At 31.2% G+C, this 16653-nt stretch overlaps 1 protein-coding gene across 3 annotated transcripts in view; it reads left to right on the plus strand.

The window, feature by feature from the left end:
* Positions 1 to 16653, plus strand: part of LOC114337099 (WAS/WASL-interacting protein family member 2) — a 78957-nt gene that overhangs the window by 13642 nt on the left and 48662 nt on the right. The window contains exon 1 of one of the 3 annotated variants that reach the window (XM_050645208.1): positions 14927 to 14945. The exons of 1 other annotated variant lie outside the window; for it this stretch is intronic. The gene's annotated coding sequence lies outside the window, so the exon portion shown is untranslated. Of the gene's footprint in view, positions 1 to 14926; positions 15068 to 16653 lie in introns of those variants that run through there. One more of the 3 variants, XM_050645207.1, reaches the window with a different exon arrangement.

A 16653-nucleotide genomic window follows, 5' to 3' on the forward strand; every position in this document is an offset into this window, starting at 1 on the left:
TTTCGAGATAAACGCGGTGGATCATTCAAAAAATCGAAAAATTGCAATTTTTGAACGAGAATAACTTTTGATTAAAAAATAAAATAACAATTCGCTGACAGCATTTGAAAGTTTAAGTCAAATTATACCAGTTTTAATTATTTGCATTGCTAAAAATTAATTTTTGAAGATATTCTTCTTTAGGCGCGATTCGATTGAGGGTAAAATTGTACATAAATCTGCGCGCCTGCGCACACCGACAGTATGTAGTTCCTTGCTAATCTTTCAAGATAGGTATTTATGTATCTGTATCTGTGCAAATAAGTCATTAAAATAATATATTAGTGTTTTTAGTAAATGTATTATTTATTATAATTCTTGTGTTTTTGGATTTATATCACGTAATATCTTCTTACGTGCGTACAAAGTACACACACATTTTTTTTATTATTAAACAAAGGTATTTGTTTATAAGCCAAACAATTGTTTATAATTTTAAAACATTGCTGAGGCCCCTTAAATAATCCGATTTTAATTCTGTAAAGTGTATTAGATACGTAGAGCACCTCTTTATATGTAAAAAAAAAGAATGTGTGTGTACTTTGTACGCACGTAAGAAGATATTCTTCTATTATATAATAGGTAATTTAAACGAAGTAAATATACTTAAAAGGTTATTTGTATTTTATTTTAAAATCAAACTAACTTTCTTATCTACCACTTTCAAAAAATTTTTATTAAAACAACCAAAAATAAAAAAAAATATGAATCGCCCAGGAATCGAACCCGCGTCATTCCAATCTCAGGGCTAACGCATTACCCACTACTCCAGCGAGGCCCTAGGGATTTTTTTTGAGTGAATTTGATGGCCTTGGCCGAGCCAATTAGCCAGACATTTTGTTATTTTAAAAACAAACAAATTTGATTTTTCAATCAGAGGAATTTTTTCTGTATTTCTAACTCTAAATACATAACAAACTAACATTATTATCTACAATTATTATCTAAATAATACTCTGTTTTGGTTGTTCATTTTTTTTGTAAATTTTTATTTTTTTTTGTAAATTTTTTTATATTGTTAATTTGTTTTTTTTATTATTTTTTTTATTGTTATTTTTTATAAATTGTTTTTTTTTACTACGCTAAGACGCAAACCCGATTCATCCTCGCGGAGGTTTACATCTTCTTAGTTTTTTTTTTGTTTTTTTTTATTTTTTCTGTTTTTTTCTTTTCTTTTCTCTTTTTTTGTTCTTTTCTTTTTTCAATTATAATATACAATAATTACTTAAATCTACAGGGTTTAAAACAAAATAACAACAAAACAAACATGTTTGTTTTGTTTTAACAAACATGCCTGCTTTGTTTTAATAACAAAAATTTCTTAAATACAGGGTAAATTTTATTGCTACAATCTATATTTACAGTTTTTGATATGTTCGTAAATTGTTTTTAATATATTAATATCTTCAGAAAATATCAAATTGTTCAGGTAGACGGGAAGTGGAATTTTTAATATATTAAGATTATCATAAAATTTGTTTATATTTACTGATTGATGTGAACATTCGAGGAGAATATGTAGTAGATCACCTTCTTTTCCACACTCACAGTTAGGTGACTCTGTGAGACCCAAACTGTACATATGAAGGGGGGTAAGAGCATGATTACATCTCAATCTATTTATAACTCTTATGAAATGGCGATTTGATACAGAATGAAACCATCTTTTAATGGGAATTTCAGGCTGCATTTGTTTGTAATTACTACCAGTTCTCGTGTTTCGATAATACCTTTGCCAATTTTCTTTTTGGTGTCGTCTACTAATAATATCAATATCCGAAATGGGTAGTAAGTTCATGGGAAGTTCTTCGCCTATTTCTAGGGCGGATTTGGCTAGCCTGTCTACTATTTCGTTACCCCTAATGCCTGCGTGTCCCTTTATCCATGAAATAATGAAGTTTTTTCCTAAATTTGCAATTTTATTATAAAGAGTCATAATTTCCAGTTCTATATGATTGAGTTGTTGGTACTTATGTACGTTAGTTAGTCTATCAACGACACTCTTACTGACATGTAAGCCCTAGGGATTGACATGTAAGTTTCGGATATAATTACACAACACGGCGACATATAGTGTATAGTATTTTTACTACAAAAGCGATATTACGTAGGTCAAAATTTTTGACGTAAGAGAACTGTCAAAACATTAGAATGTGACTTTTCATTATTGCCATGTTAATAAACATGTTAGACATATTACGTAGGTCAAAATTTTTGACGTATTCTTACGTTTGACAGTTCTCTTACGTCAAAAATTTTGACCTACGTAATATCGCTTAGATTAGCAATGAACTACATACTGTCAGTGTGCGCAGGCGCGCAGATTTATGTACAATTTTACCCTCAATTGATTCGCCGCTAAAGAAGAATATCTTCAAAAATTAGCCAACTTCTAAATGGTCTACTTTTTGTTCAGAAAGATTTTAAAAAATTTGAACTTTTTTAAAAACATTTACATTGCAAATTTATTATGCAAAATCTGAGGTCGATTTTATTGAAATTTGGTAGACCATTTAAGTAAGTTATAAGAATTTCTAAGCGAATTACTAAGGTTCTAAGTGCCACCAAAGTGGTTATGAAACATTGAATAACGACAGGCGTATTTTGCCACCTTATTTTGTATTTATTGCTATATTGAATGCTATATTTTTGACGTAAGAGAACTGTCAAAACATTAGAATGTGACTTTTCATTATTGCCATGTTAATAAACATGTTAGACATATTACGTAGGTCAAAATTTTTGACGTATTCTTACGTTTGACAGTTCTCTTACGTCAAAAATTTTGACCTACGTAATATCGCTTAGATTAGCAATGAACTACATACTGTCAGTGTGCGCAGGCGCGCAGATTTATGTACAATTTTACCCTCAATTGATTCGCCGCTAAAGAAGAATATCTTCAAAAATTAGCCAACTTCTAAATGGTCTACTTTTTGTTCAGAAAGATTTTAAAAAATTTGAACTTTTTTAAAAACATTTACATTGCAAATTTATTATGCAAAATCTGAGGTCGATTTTATTGAAATTTGGTAGACCATTTAAGTAAGTTATAAGAATTTCTAAGCGAATTACTAAGGTTCTAAGTGCCACCAAAGTGGTTATGAAACATTGAATAACGACAGGCGTATTTTGCCACCTTATTTTGTATTTATTGCTATATTGAATGCTATATTTTTGACGTAAGAGAACTGTCAAAACATTAGAATGTGACTTTTCATTATTGCCATGTTAATAAACATGTTAGACATATTACGTAGGTCAAAATTTTTGACGTATTCTTACGTTTGACAGTTCTCTTACGTCAAAAATTTTGACCTACGTAATATCGCTTAGATTAGCAATGAACTACATACTGTCAGTGTGCGCAGGCGCGCAGATTTATGTACAATTTTACCCTCAATTGATTCGCCGCTAAAGAAGAATATCTTCAAAAATTAGCCAACTTCTAAATGGTCTACTTTTTGTTCAGAAAGATTTTAAAAAATTTGAACTTTTTTAAAAACATTTACATTGCAAATTTATTATGCAAAATCTGAGGTCGATTTTATTGAAATTTGGTAGACCATTTAAGTAAGTTATAAGAATTTCTAAGCGAATTACTAAGGTTCTAAGTGCCACCAAAGTGGTTAAGAAACATTGAATAACAACAGACGTATTTTGCCACCTTATTTTGTATTTATTGCTATATTGAAGAAAAGGTAATACCTTAAGACATTTTTGACCAGTCGTATATCATACAAAATTCAATTATCTTTATTTTATTTCTCTACGATTTTGTTCCCAAAACGAACCGTTCTAAAGTTATAAGCAAAGAAAGCACAAAAAAATCGATGTTTTTCGAAAATTTTAAATATTTTAATTTTTTTATTTATTAATGTTCCGGGCATATTTGAGAAGGAGCATAAGTCAATTATTATTACTGAAGGTGTCACCTAACTTGTATCTGCAAAAATCCGAATGCCACCTCTCACTTCCAAAAAACACGTTTTTTTATAGATGGTATTTTGGTCTATTATTATATCGGGTATTTTGAGGTCGCTGAACACAAATATGGCATCGAAGGTGCTGTACGAGGTATCTGGTTCCCGGTATCTACGGCGTTGAAAAATTGTATTGTAGGTGGAAAAAATGTTCAAAAAATAAAAATTCACAACTCGGAAACTAATCATGGAAATGAGTTCCTCATGGAAGTGAAATTTGTGCACCCCATAAAAATTTTGTGGGGGTTTTGTTCCCTTAAACCCCCCAAACTTTTGTGTACGTTCCAATTAAATTATTATTGTGGCACCATTAGTTAAACACGATGTTTTTAAAACTTTTTTGCCTCTTATAGTCCTGTCGCCAGGGGGGGTATAACGGCCTCCTTAATTCAGATGGACTTACCCAAGTTTTTTTTATATATTTTGACCCGTAGAATACGAATTTTTTGGGTAACAGTTGATCCGGATGTCGATAAGATTGTTATAGACAAAGAACTTGAGGAATTACATGACAGCGATTTCTCGCAAAACAAAACATCTTTTTGTATTTTTTGGTTCATTTTAAGCAAAAAATATTCCTACAAGTTTTTTCGCAGAATGCATAGTTTTCGAGATAACCGCGGTTGAACTTTCAAAAAATCGAAAAATTGCAATTTATGAACCCGAATAACTTTTGATTAAAAAATAAAGTAGCAATTCTGCTTACCGCATTTGAAAGTTTAGGTCAAATTATATCGGTTTTGATTATTTGCATTGCTAAAAATTATTTTTTTTATTGTTAAACTAATCTATAAACACATAGTGTTTCCCGTGCCTAATACATACGTTTTAACGCATGCTACGTAGAAATTGCCTCGCTTGCACTTGTAGCTACTCTACCTACTCGTTCGATTTTAAATGAGAAATCATAGAAAACATCACTCACATACTAGGTGTTTATAGCTTTGTTTAACAATAAAATAATAAATATTTAGCAATGCAAATAATCAAAACCGATATAATTTGACTTAAACTTTCAAATGCGGTAAGCAGAATTGCTACTTTATTTTTTAATCAAAAGTTATTAGGGTTCAAAAATTACAATTTTTCGATTTTTTGAAAGTTCAACCGCGGTTATTTCGAAAACTATGCATTCTACGAAAAAACTTGTAGGAATATTTTTTGCTTAAAATGACCCAAAAAAAAAAAAGATATTTTGTTTTGCGAGAAATCGCTGTTATGTAATTCCTCAAGTTCTTTGTCTATAACAATCTTATCGACATCCGGATCAACTGTTACCCAAAAAATTCGTATTCTGCGGGTCAAAATATATAAAAAACTTGGGTAAATCCATCTGAATTAAGGAGGCCGTTGTACCCCCCCCCCTGGCGACAGGACTATTAGTACTTTTTCGATAAGCTAGTTTTTATCGAGATATTTTGAATATTTGTCGAATCCACCACATATTTGTATATGGTTAAGTAGGGTCTAGGACGTTTCATCGCCGCCGTTTCGATGCCGCCAGTTCGATGCCGCCAGTTCGATGCCGCCAGTTCGATGCCGATGCCGGCCGATTCATCTCCAGTCAATTAATCGCTATCTGATATATTTCCGAATTTTCGACAGTTACAATTATTAGTTATTTTTAGTATTAATTAGGAATTCTAGGAAATGCGAGATATGACGACGATTAAATGAACTGGCGATGAACCGGCGGCATCGAAACGGCCAGCGATAAACCGGCGGCATCGAAACGTCCCATTCCGGGTTAAGTATGATTACAGGGTGATTGATTAGTGGGGTAAAGCTCAATAGATCCGCTATAGTAATAGATAGCAATTAAAGTTAATAACAAAAATTGTAGCCAACTTTGAGCTTCACATTACGAAATTAGTTAGAATGCTACAGGGTGTTCAATAACATAGTGGCAGACCAAACTTAATTTTTTTTATCTTATATTTTTTAAATGGAACACCCTATATTTTATTTTAAATTCGAAATCCTGTTAACTTCTCCATCACAAAAATATAAAGGTTTGTTATCTTATACAGGGTATTTACAAAGTTATGAAATTTTGTATGAAAATCGTAACAAGTTCAACTCCCTGTATAAATAAAAATAAGCACAACAGCAATGGTTTATTAATGCCATACTTTTTTTATTTATTATCAAAATTTTCAAAAATTATTGACATTGCTAATTTTCTTTATATCAAATGCAGGGTGAGTCAAAACGCAAGTACATTATTTTCTCAGTAATGTTAAATGGAACACCCTGTATTTTATATCGTTATTGAAAAGTAATATTACCGTACTTTAATTTTTATATAGCATTCCATATGCCCAAATTTATTAGTTTTCGAGATATTTTCATTTTTCAGAGCAAATTATTTTAGGGGTCTAAATTTATCTAAATTTTAAGTAAGCCATGACTGAATTGACAATTGACGATTACTTATTATCAATCCATTAATCAATGTAACAATGTAGCAAATAAAGAAATAAAAATAATTTATTAGTAATACGTTGTACAAAAAAAAAACACAACAACAACATGCAACATTTTTTAAATAAAAACTACTTTTTTATGTAAATGTAACAAATAAAGAAAGAAAATTAGTAATAAATTTTACAAAAAAACACACAAACACGAAATACAACATTTTGTGACGACAATTAAACAACTACTTTTGTATGTAAATGTAACAATGTAACAAATAAAGAACGAAAAATAATTTATCAGTAATACATTTTGCAAAAAACATGTTTGAAAAAATTAGAAGCTACTTTTCATAAAATATTTTTAATATTTAATTACATAAGGTGTTTAACATTACCTCCTTACACATTTATGCACGCCTAAAAACGATCATTGAATGAGCTACTTACTCTACGAAGCATTTGTAAATTAACACATCGAAATACACTTTGTATTCTATTTTTCATCTCATCCCTTGTTGTTGGAGGTATTTTATAAACTTCATTATTAACGCAACCCCAAAAAAATCAGTCCAGTTTATTAAATTCTGGTGATTTCGGTGGCCACGCTACTGGCCCATGGAAAAATGAAAATATCTCGAAAACTAATAAATTTAGACATAGGGAATGTTATCTACAAATTAAAGAACGGTAATGGACTTTTAAATAGTGATATAATATACAGGGTGTTCCATTTAAAATTACTGAGAAAATAATGTACTTGCGTTTTGACTCACCCTGTATTTGATATAAAAAAAATTAGCAATATCAATCATTTTTGATAATTTTAACGATACGTAAAAAATTATGGCATTAATAAACCATTGCTGTTTTGCTTATTTTTATTTATACAGGGAGTTGAATTTGTTACGATTTTCATATAAAATTGGTTATAACTTTGTAAATACCCTGTATAACATAACAAACCTTTATATTTTTGTGATGGAGAAGTTAATATGATTTCGAATTTAAAATAAAATATAGGGTGTTCCATTAAAAAAAAAACATAAGTTTGGTCTGCCACTGTGTTATAGAACACCCTGTAACATTCTAACTAATTTTGTAATATGAAGCTCAAAGGTGGCTAAAATTTTTGTTATTAACTTTTATTGCTGTCTATTACTATAGCGGATCTATGGAGCTTTACCCCACTAATTAATCACCCTGTATAGAGACCTGTTAATAATCTGAAAATTTATTTATAATTTACAATTTTAGGTATATTTTGAAAAAGAAGCCACATCTCGATAAAACGTGACTTATCAAAAAAAGACTAAGAGGCAAAAAAGTTTTAAAAACACTGTGTTTAACTAATGGTACCACAATAATAGTTTAATTGGAACGTACACAAACATTAGGGGCTTTAAAGGAACAAAACCCCCATAAAATTTTTATGTAAATATATTAAAAAAGAAGCCGCATCTCGATAAAAACTGGCTTATCGAAAAAATGCTAAGGCAAAAAAGTTTTAAAAACGTTGTGTTTAACTAATGGTACCACAATAATGAATTAATTGGAACGTACACAAAAGTTTGGGGGGTTTAAGGGAACAAAACCCCCATAAAATTTTTATGGGGTGGACAAATTTCACTGTAATATTGTTTTAAGATGTTCCTGACATAAGAATGATACGTGTCGATTTTCAATAAAAGATCTCTAATAGTTTTCGATATATTGAAAAAAATCAATTTTCATTTTGTAACTTCAACGGGCTGTAACTTTTTTTATGAGCACATTTGTACTAAGGTAAGTTAGGTTCAATCGAACTATTTTTGACCCCAGAATGTGTGGTATAATTTATGACCAATCTTTTCGGGACACCCTGTATAATTAGTTTGTACACATGGTATGTTTGTCATCTTTCAAAATGTGGTGATATTTCGATTAATGTTTTTATATGTTTGAACGATATCAGCAGTTGTTTCCTTTCTGTATCCTCTTCCTTTGTTAACACTTTTGATAATATCATTCATTATTACATTGAAGAGCATATGGCTCAATGAGTCTTATTCCGCTGTCTATGTCTACAGGTTCTGTAAGTTGTCCATCTATTCTGACTTCCACTTTGTTGTTTTGGTAGATGTTTTCAATATTTTTTTTTGATATTTAGTTGGATTTCTCTAATATACAGAAGATAAATTACATCTTTGAGTCTTATTCTGTCAAATGCTTTCTTCAAGTCAATTAGACACAAAAATAGAAATTGTTCTATTATCCTGTTCTATTATACTTTAGAGTGATTTCTCAGTAATTTGCTTTATGAAGAATATTGCATATGTACACTATCTTCTAGTATGAAAACCCTGTTGTTCATCTGCTAGACTCTCTGATTCATAAGTGCTTGTAAACTACTACCTACAACTAAAATATGTACATATAAATTTATCTTACGGATTTTTAAAAATAATTGCGAAACTGGAATTTTTTGATCTTCATTTGATAATTTTAAGGAGTTTGTTTTATGATAGTGCGGCAGATTCGTGCAAATATTATAAGAATTGTGCATTTAATGATAGAAGCATATAATTTGGACCACATATACTACACATATAAAGGTTCAAAATTAGATAGGAGGCCATCTCAGATTTTGCCTTTTACAAAAATGGCGGTGATTCAAAATTGCGACTATACATATGTGACTAATAGGACGATAACTTTTGAGCGAGACTTCAGATTTCAACCAAATTTGGTATATAGGTTCTTTTTTATGTATAAGATCGAGGTCTTGAACCGGAAGAATCGGTTTACCAGAAGTTGTATTTTTCCTGGTTTTTATGTAAAAATATGTATTAATTTTTCAAATAGTTGATACGGCCATTAAAAAGAGCGTAAAAATATTTTTTAGGAAATATTTTTAACTTTTTAGTTATGTTCATTACCATTTATTAAGTGCAAAACGTATCTTCACATGTACCTATATGCGGCAGATTCTTGCAAATATGATAAGAATTATTGTGCATTTAATGGAAGAAGCATATAATTTGGACCACATATACTACACACATAGAGGTTCAAATTTAGATACGTGGCCATCTCAGTTTTTGTTCCTTTTACAAAAATGGCGGGCATTCAAAATGGCGACTATACATATGTGACTAATAGCACGATAACTTCTGAACGAGATATCAGATTTCAAAAAAATTGGGTATATAGGTTCTTTTTTTGATAAATAATATCGAGGTATTGAACCGGAAGAATCGGTTTACCAGAATTTGTGTTTCTACTGTTTTTTTTTATGTAAAAATATGTTGTTTCTTTTTCAATTCTTTCACCCTGTATATATTAATTTTTTAAAAAGGTGATACCGGCGTTGAAAAGAGAGTAAAAATATTTTTTAGGAAATATTTTGAACTCTTTAGTTATATTAATTACCATTTAATACATGCATAACGTATCCTCACATGTAGGTACCTATGTGCGGCAGATTCGTGCAAATAATAATATAAGAATCTTTGTGCATTTAATGGTAGAAGCATATAATTTGGACCACACATACTACACATACAAAGATTGAAATTTAGATAATGAGGCCATCTGAGATTTAGTCTTTTACAAAAATGGCGGGCATTCAAAATGAATCTGCCGTCCATAGGTACATGTGAACATACGTTATGCATTTATTAAATGGTAATTAACAAAACAAAAGTTCAAAATATTTCCTAAAAAATATATTTACACCATTAACAATGGCATTATTACCTTTTTGAAAAATTTATATATACAGGGTGAAAGAGTTGAAAAAGAAACAACATATTATTACATAAAAAAACAGTAACAACACAAATTCTGGTAAACTGATTCTTCCGGTTCAAGACCTCGATATTATTCATCAAAAAAAGAACCTATATACTAAATTTGGTTGAAATCTGACGTTTCGTTCAAAAGTTATCGTGCTATTAGTCACATATGTATAGTCTCCATTTTGAATGCCCGCCATTTTTGTAAAAGGAACAAAAACTGAGATGGCGTCGTATCCAAATTTGAACCTTTATATGTGTAGTATATGTGGTCCAAATTATATGCTTCTACCATTAAATGCACAATAATTCTTACAATATTTGCACGAATCTGCCGCATATAGGTACATGTGAAGATACGTTTTGCATTTATTAAATGGTAATTAAAATAACTAAAAAGTTAAAAATATTTCCTAAAAAATATTTTTACGCTCTTTTCAATGGTGGTATTAACTTTTTGAAAAATTAATCCATACAGGGTGAAAGAATTGAAAGAAAACAGCATATTTTTACATAAAAACCAGGAAAAACACAACTTCTGATAAACCGATTCTTCCGGGTCAAGACCTCGATCTTATACATAAAAAAAGAACCTATATACCAAATTTGGTTAAAATCTGAAGTCTCGTTCAAAAGTTATCGTGCTATTAGTCACAATATATAGTCGCCATTTTGAATCCCCGCCATTTTGAATCCTCGCCATTTTTGTAAAAGTCAAAATCTGAGATGGCCTCATATCTACGGTGACCATATCTTTTTAAAGAAAAAAAAGTACAAAAAACAAAAATGTATTAAAAACATAACACATTACATTAACTTTGAAAAAGTTACAAGCCTGTAATTAAGAGTTTTTAGATGAGGGACCTGGAATAGCCTCATCTTCCGGTTTTTTGCATTATTCATATTTTTCTGAACTTAAAATTAATTTAAGAAGGTCCTGCTTCGACTGAAGTAAATGAAACATTTCATACAAGTCTCATCAAAATTTGCGTACACCAGCATCGCTGCCTTGAGAGTGGATATGGACATTTGTGACTTTTCCGACGTCAAATAATAATTATTTATTACAGAAAATAAATGCTCGATAGCCGCAACAGTACCCGGAAGACAAAAAATAAATTCGCATAATATCTGTAAGTTTTTCAGTTTGAATTGATCTACACACTTAAAAACTTTAAGCCATCGATCCTGACTATTTTTTTCTTCTCTGTTCCACTCAGCAATTTTTTCACTTGTAGCCACGTCTTTCAAAATTCCCAGTTCGTCAAAGAGTTGATCTTCGTTTAATACGCCGTCCACACTCTCGCCGAAGTCGATCGAGGTTTAACAAGTACGAGAGTGTAGACGGCCACTTTGTGTAACTTTGTCTAACTTCGTTCTACTTCCGAAATCTGTCGGTCCAGCGCGTCCGAGTCAAAGGGATCTTTGTCGGTATCGCACCGCTTGAATGTGTTCCTCGCGAAGTAGAACGAGTGTGTAGAGTAGCACTTCGGACTTCGGTCAACTTTGGCGAAGTAACTTCGCCGAGAGTGTGGTGCCCGTTTAACATGATTGCCTTGATATACAATTTAAAAGCTTCGAGAGAATAACAAACATCGTTCCATGTTATTTCACTTCTTATGCGAGCTCCATACTCTCGCCGAAGTCGACCGAGGTTCAACAAGTACGAGAGTGTAGACGACCACCTTGTGTAACTTTGCCTCACTTCGTTCTACTTCCACTCTCTGTCGGTCTGGTCAAAGGGATCTTTGCCGGTACCGCACCGCTCTTTGTCGGTATCGCACTTCCTCGCGAAGTAGAACGAGTGTGTAGAGAGGGTACTTCGGACTTCGGTCAACTTTGGCGAAGTAACTTCGCCGAGAGTGTGGAGCCCGCTTTAGATCTATGCTTTTGAATAGTTTAAATTCATGAAAATTTGTACTCCAGTTTTCTAGGTAGGTTACACATTTTGTGTAAAAATGTTTCACTTTGAAGTTTTGTGTACGACCACCGCACCATAAGCCTGATGTCTCACGCACTTAAAATGTTTTTAAAGATCATTCATAAACGCATTTACCAAACACTTGATATGGATATTGAAGAAACCCACTTTGGATTTACACTACTAATCCAGATATGCTTGGATGTGAACCAGGATATGTGCATACGTATGTTTCATAGATTACAATACGGCTTTCGATAAAGTCCGCCACAAAGAGCTAATGGACGTCCTCAAAGCAAAACAATTACAATACAATGACCTTTGAATTATAACAAATCAACATTATAAACAGCAGGCACACATACGCATTAACGAAAACACATCAGAAGAGTTCGAAATTAAAAGAGGAGTGCGACAGGGGTGTGTATTGTCACTACTACTATTAAATGCATACTCTGAAGAAATTATGAAAAAAGTTCTTGAGGGAGAAACAGCAGGAATAAAGGTACCTAAATGGAACGCCAATTAACAACATTAGATATGCGGACGACACTATCATAATAGCGGACAACCTTGAAGATCTCCAAAAGCTAATGAACAAGATAGTTGAGTATGGATATGGATTATCAGTAAACATCAAGAAAACTAAATTTATGAGGATATCAAAAACCCAAAATAATGATAAAAGCCTGACAATTAAAGGTAAAACTTTAGAACAAGTTGAAAACTACAACTATCTTGTCACAATAATTAATCACACAAACGATTACTCCAAAGAAATCAAAGTTCGAATAGAGAAGGCAAGAACCAACTTCAACAAAATGAGAAAGGTAGTTTGTGCAAGAGAACTGAAATAATTAAGTCTTTAGAGTTAGGCTGGCAAGGTGTTATATTTTCTCGACTCTACTTTACGGGATAGAAGCATGGTCAATTAACGCGTCGACTACTAAAAAGTTGGAAGCATTTGAACTGTGGGTGAAAGTACCTGAAGATAGCATGGACCGAGCCTGTAACAAACAACGAAGTCATGAGAAGAGTCAACAAAAGAATGGAAATATTGGAAACCATCAAGACACAAAAGCTGCAATACCTGGAACAGTATACAAAAAAATTTGTTTAAAAGCAGTAAAAGATAAAAATATTCATTTTTTAGAAAAAATAAGTACATTCGCGTGTCCTTAGAAAGGTTTTAAAGTACATTAGGACAATATTTAAAAATAAGTACTGTCCTACTTAAATAAGTACATATGGTTACCGTACTCATATCTAAATTTGAACCTTTATATGTGCAGTATATGTGGTCCAAATTATATACTTCTATCATTAAATGCACATTTGTTTCACATATCGGCTGCACTATGATGTACCTATTGAATGTTAACTTAACTATACAAATATTAGTACATCAATAGGAGTGGAGTTATATAATTATTTTGTACACATGGTATGTTTGTCATCTTTCAAAATGTGGTGATATTTCGATTAATATTTTTATATGTTTGAACGATATCAGCAGTTGTTTCCTTTCTGTATCCTCTTCCTTTGTTAACACTTTTGATAATATCATTCATTATTATTATACATTGCAATGAGTCTTATTCCGCTGCCTATGTCTAAAGGTTCTCTAAGTTGTCCATCTATTCTGACTTCCACTGTGTTGTTTTGGTAGATGTTTTCAATATTTTTTGAAGTTATACTTCTTTAGGTGCGATTGAGAGTAAAATTTCATAATACTGCGCGCATGCGCACACAAACAGTATGGCGTTTAGTTGCAAAATCTTTCTAGTTATGTATAAATATATCAGTGCAAGAAAAGGTGCGAAAAGAATATATTAGTGTTTTTAGTAAATATATTTATTATAATTTTTGTGTCTTTGGATTTGTCTTCCTCAGGAGTAAGATGAGTATTATTAAAACATTTTATTGTATATTTATTATTCTTTACCTTGTCTGTTTGTTACCGTGAATTGTCATTAGGTACGTCCGAACCGATACAGACAATGTCTTCGTAGCGTATTTGGTATAGCATTCGGCCATAGATCGAGAGGTCTTGAGTTCGAATCCAGTGCAATCCTATACTTTTTTTTTATTTTTTTGAAAGCGGTAACCACAAAATTAGTTTGGTGTTTAAAAAAAATTAAAACAAACTGTTTAAAGTATATTTATTTTTAAGAAATCATATAATAGAACTATAACTTCTTACGTGCGTACAAAGTACACACACATTCTTTTTTTTATATTTAGTTGGATTTCTCTAATATACAGAAGATAAATTACATCTTTGAGTCTTATTCTGTCAAATGCTTTCTTCAAGTCAATCAGACAAAGAAATAGAAATGTTGTTCTATTATACTTTAGTGATTTCTCAGTAATTTGCTTTATGACGAATATTGCATCTGTACACAATCTTCCAGTACGAAAACCCTGTTGTTTATCTGCTAAACTTATCCTCTGATTAATAGGTTCTTGTAAACTATGCACTACAACTAAAATATGTATGTACACATACATAACTTTATCTACACATAACTTTATTTACGGATTTTAAAAATACGTGCGAAACTGGAATTATTTAATCTTTATTTGATAATTTTAGGAAGTTTGTTTTATGATGTACCACGTAATTTTTACTATACAAAATATTACATTAATAGGAGTGGAGTTGTATAATTAGTTTGTACACATGGTATGTTTGTCATCTTTCAAATGTGATATTTCAATTAATGTTTTTATATTATGTTGAACGATATCAGCAGTTGTTTCCTTTCTGTATCTGTGGTCATTGAATTAGTAACTATTAAGAGTTCACGTAAGTGGTTAGCACACAAGTAGTATATTATTTTTTACAGTAAAGTAGTATTTTAAATGTTTTTAATTACTTTTGAACAGTTATAAATTGTTGTTTAGGTAAACACAGAAATATATATCAAGGTTAGTAAATGTTCTGTAATATTTTTTTTTAATTGTGTTTTCATAATTGGGTTTTGTTGGTTTGCGTCTTTTTACTAGCTTCTTAAATTAGAAGTACTAATAAAACAATTATTACATGTATTTGCTATTTTTTGGTTATAAACAGCAATTAATGTGATATAATACGTCTTTCAACATTAAAAATTATCAAACTGAAATAATTGTTTTGCGTCTCAGAATTTTTGAGTTTTTTTTCTAATACCGAAAGGAAATGAAGATTAAAATCCGAAAAAATGAAATCTATGCCGTTTTTCGTTGGGACTTTCCATGCTCACTTTCCTTGGGGTTTTTTATCGAAAAAGTAATTAATTGCAGCCTTTCTTTCTCCCACCTCTTCTTCTTCTTCTTCTTCTTCTTCTTAGATCAGGCGAGACTCGTTAGTCTCTGGCACTTGGTCGTAAAGCCTTTGTACCATACCTTGTTTTTTCCTTAAACTCCAACAAGTTCTGTGGCCTCAATGAAGGCCAACAGTTTTCTTATTGGTAATAGTTCAGGATTTCTTCTAGTTCAAACCTCAGTGACCAGTGAATTCCTGCCTTACATCACGTAGCACATTGCAATGGCATAGTATGTGTATGGCAGTTTCTTCTTCTATTTCGCACTTTCTGTACCATGGTTCATTCACCTTAGAGCTATTCTAAGTTAAATCAACACACTTTAAATTAATTATTTTCCTGACCTGTTTAGATTTTGTTAAAATTTAGACTACTCATAGTGGATGATTAGCTGGAGAAAAATAAAAAATTTTAAATTTTTATCTCAAGCCTTTTCCGAAATATGGTCGTGTAAAGTTTTCCAAAAAAATCCAAATAGTCCAAGTAATGAAGCTTAAAATAGGACAAAACCTCGCAATTTTTACAGAATGGATCGATTTGCTTGAAAATTTGAGAATAAGTACTGGATAGTCCAAGGATCAAAATCTCTATGAGGCGGAAAGGCGCTTTTACCATGGGGGGTGGTTGCCACCCCATCTCGGGGGTGGAAATTTTTATTATATTTTGACCACAAGAGTTGCTGAAAGAATTCATTCTAAGTAAAAAACGTTCTATACATTATTTTGATAAAATTAATAGTTTTCGATTTATTCGCTATCGAATATATTAGTTTTATATCGAAAAAAAAAATTAATGATGTTTTTAACCAGTTTTCTGCTAATAACTCAAAAAGTTTTCGTTCTATCAAAACAACTTTGTTTAACAAAAATGTACTTTTTTGAAAAACGCTTTTTTTCTAATTTTCTTTAAGACAAACAGTAATCGAGCTATACTTTATTATATGTTAGCTCTTCTTCGCCAAATGCAAAATATTGTAGTTTCAAAGTCAAAAGACGGGAAACTGTGCATTTTTCGAAGATAACTTCTTCAAACTAATTTAAAGTATTTAAAAATATCTATCTCCAGAAATGAAAAAAAGTTTCTAGCTCAAAAATTAAGTGACTTATAATAAAAAGAATGTCAGTTACTATTTTTTCAGCGAAAAAGTGATCGGAAACCACTCCCTAATCACCACCCTAATTAAAATTAGTCATTGACTTTATTTGGTCTTCT

The sequence above is a fragment of the Diabrotica virgifera genome, chromosome 3 (assembly GCF_917563875.1).
Source record: "Diabrotica virgifera virgifera chromosome 3, PGI_DIABVI_V3a".
Taxonomy (NCBI): Eukaryota; Metazoa; Arthropoda; class Insecta; order Coleoptera; family Chrysomelidae; genus Diabrotica; species Diabrotica virgifera.